Below are 3,266 nucleotides of genomic sequence, written 5' to 3' on the forward strand. Positions count from 1 at the left end.
GGGTTTTTTGAGTGAAGCCTTGATGAGATGTAGTCTTAATTTTATTTAACATCTTTACCACTAATTTGAAGAAAAGATTACGTATGTAACTTGTAAAATTTGCCAGTGAAACCACAATTGCTTGAGGAGTAAATGATGATGGTACAGATCAATTATACACTTGATCTGCATCATTTGGTAAGGTAAGCTCACCTGAAGAACATGTGTTTTAACAAGGCAATATGAACAGTTACATATCTAGGAATACAGAGTCCAGGCTTCATTTGCAAGACAAGGGACTGACTTCTGGAATTTAGTAATACAGAAAAAGGAGTTTGGGGTCATGGTGAATAGCCAATTAAACATGACTTTCCAGTGTGGTGATGCTGGAGTGAAGGGGCAAATGTGATCCTTGGATTTTTAAAACAAGGAAATATCAAGCAGGAACTGGGATTTGGTAGCAGTATCATTACTGGATTACTGTGTGCAGTTCTGGTGTCTGCACTTCAAAAAGGATCTTGACAAATTGGAAAGTGTTCAGAAAATAGCTACAAGAATTATTTGAAGTCTGGAAAACCTGCCTTACAGTAAGAGACTTAAGAATCTCAAACTGTTGCTCCTCCAAGAGAAGGTTAAAAGGTGATGAACAAATACCCACAAGGGGAAAAAGTTGCCTGATAGTACACAGCTGAGAAGAATAACAAATAATGAGATCCAATATATGGAAGCTGAAGCTAGGTAAACTCAGAATGGAAATAACTCATCCTTTTCTTTTAAAAAGGTAAGTAACCATTATAAGAATGTACCTAAGGCTAGAAATAGATGTTGCCCATAAAGTAGATCAGCTGATAGGCAGTCCCAGCCCTGGGACTGCCTTGGAGTATCTATGGAACCTCGGGTATCCAAATGGAGGAATCCAGGCAGACACTCACAGGACTTCAGGGTCCCAATCCTGCATGCCTCAGGCATGGCAATTCCCAGGGCATATAGGATCAGTTCCCTGAAGCTCTGTCTTGCTCAGCTGGAGAGAGCAGGCATTTCTGGGCTGATTGTGCTCTACCACCATAAAACTAACAGATGCCTGCTGCAATAAAGCAGCACAAATGGATACCATCTATGCCATAGTCACACATTTTGGACACTTTTGGCATGACAAGAGTTACGGACATCTGTTTGCTTGGCTATTGTGCCACTAAGAAAAATGTTATGCTGGGAAAAAGGCAAGGTCTTTTTCCAGCCTAAAAGCATAACACATTCTCTATCAGTTTAAGAGGACCGAAAGTTCTTTTAAAAGACGTGGATTAAACAGATGCCATTGACCCTTGATAAGGAAACTACCGTACGAGCTTCTCTGGCCTGCGTTATACAAGAATTGTTAGTGTAGCAGGCTTACCTTTTCAGAGCTTGGGTTGAGTCCCAGGATTGAGGGTCTGCTGTTTGATTGGTGGAGTCCACCCACCAATATGGAGGCAGCACAAGGGAAGCAATGCCCCGCCCTTTTCCAAAGGGAGGGGGCAAGTAGTAGTTGGACCTGAATTGGAACTGCACCAGCCAGGTCCAGAGAACTTCAGGGGTGGAGCCCTGAAGGGTATAAAAGGGGAACGTGCTCAGCAGGCTGGGGAGATGCAGCAAGGAGAGAGGAGCTCCAGAGATGGCCATCCTCGGGACCCTGCTTGAGCTTCAGTGTTGCGCCAGTTGGCACATGGGGTTCAGACTCTACGAGCCGCTCGAGGCGGCTAAGCATGCCAACCCAGCAAGTGGCTGGACAGTTGCTGTGCAGATTGGCACATGGAGAGCTGGCCCTGGCAGCAGCTCACAGCTGCTTGGGACTCATCCATTGCACAAGTTGGTGCATGGAGAACCGTCTTGGAAGCAGCTCGCAGCTGTTCACATAAGCCTCATCCCTAGGCCGAGTGACTGGAGCCCCTCAGTGCAGCTCCACTTTTAACTAAAAGACCCCCAGTGCCCAGAGCAGGGCCCAGGATAGGGGAGAACCCCTAGTGTGAGACTGGGGAGTCAGAGCCTGCAAGAGCTTGGCTACCATGAGAGAAAGAGAGCCCTGGGTTCCCAGTGCAGGTTGCCAGGCTGTCGAGGAGAGCCAAAGGCAATGCTGGGGAGAGGCTGTTGCAGGATCGGCCTCCAGGGGACAAGCCTTGACTTCTCCAGAGATGAAGTGTGAGTTGCTGGGGAAGCGGGCCTCACAGGGGAGGCTGACATGGGTGAAGAGGGTCTGCTGCCTCCACCATGCATTTGCAGGAGGGGCGTGTTCACATCCCAGGGCCCTAAAGGGGAGGGGCTTCAGGGAAACCCCTTGGGGAGGTGCTGACTGCACTCCCTATTTTGAGGTAGTTGTGTTAAGGGCTATATAGCTAGGGGTATTTTTTTAAGGGGGTTTGGTTTGTGTTTTAACATTTCAATGTGTATATTGTTATTGTTATTTGTGAAAGTTTAAAGAAATATTATGGTTAAGTTACTATCCCTATGTGTTAATTGTGTTTTATAGGTTGTAAGTTATTTGGTTCAAATTTGGTATTATATGTGAATTGTAGAATATTATATATAGTGTTATATGTTAAGCCTTGAAAATATTCTGTTTTATATTGAGCATCTGTATTTATTCTTGTAATAAATTGTACATAGTTAAGTATTTGGTTTTGGCCTAGCTCTATAGAGAGGGGAGGAAGCTGCTCTAGTAGCTGACCTTTTCCTCGGCACCCTGCCTGACCACCACCACTGTCATTGGAGGACAGGGCACCCCCCACTTCCCCCGGTGTACCCAGGCTACATTAGTAAAAGATCATAAGGGTCTGATTTTAAAGAATGGTGCATTTCACTCCACAGTTGGAAGTTGGTTTATACCTTGACTCATGAGGCATTATTTATCTATCAAATGACTAACTTTATTCTGTCTCCATTTCTTTGGCATCCATGATATGTGGTGGCAATGAGTTCCACAGGTTAATTAGGCAGTGCATAAAAATGTATTCCTATTGATCAGCTGTAAATCTGTTTTAAATTAATCAATCCAATGTAATAGGATGCACCTTTGTATACTGTGGAAAAAAGGGGAAATGTAGAAGTGTTCGATGTACTTTCCTTCTAGCACATATTCACTTATAGACCCCTATCATGTCCACTCTTGGTCTCTCAGAAAAAAGCTTGAGTCTTAACCGTCTTTCTCTATACAGTCTCTCTCTCCAGGTCCAGTCATTCCCCATGTTAGACCTTTTTAGTATCCACTAATTCTTACAAATGGGGTGATGAGGATTGAAAAAATGATACCAAAT

This window comes from Alligator sinensis, unplaced genomic scaffold, assembly GCF_000455745.1.
Source record: "Alligator sinensis unplaced genomic scaffold, ASM45574v1 scaffold721_1, whole genome shotgun sequence".
Lineage (NCBI taxonomy): Eukaryota > Metazoa > Chordata > Crocodylia > Alligatoridae > Alligator > Alligator sinensis.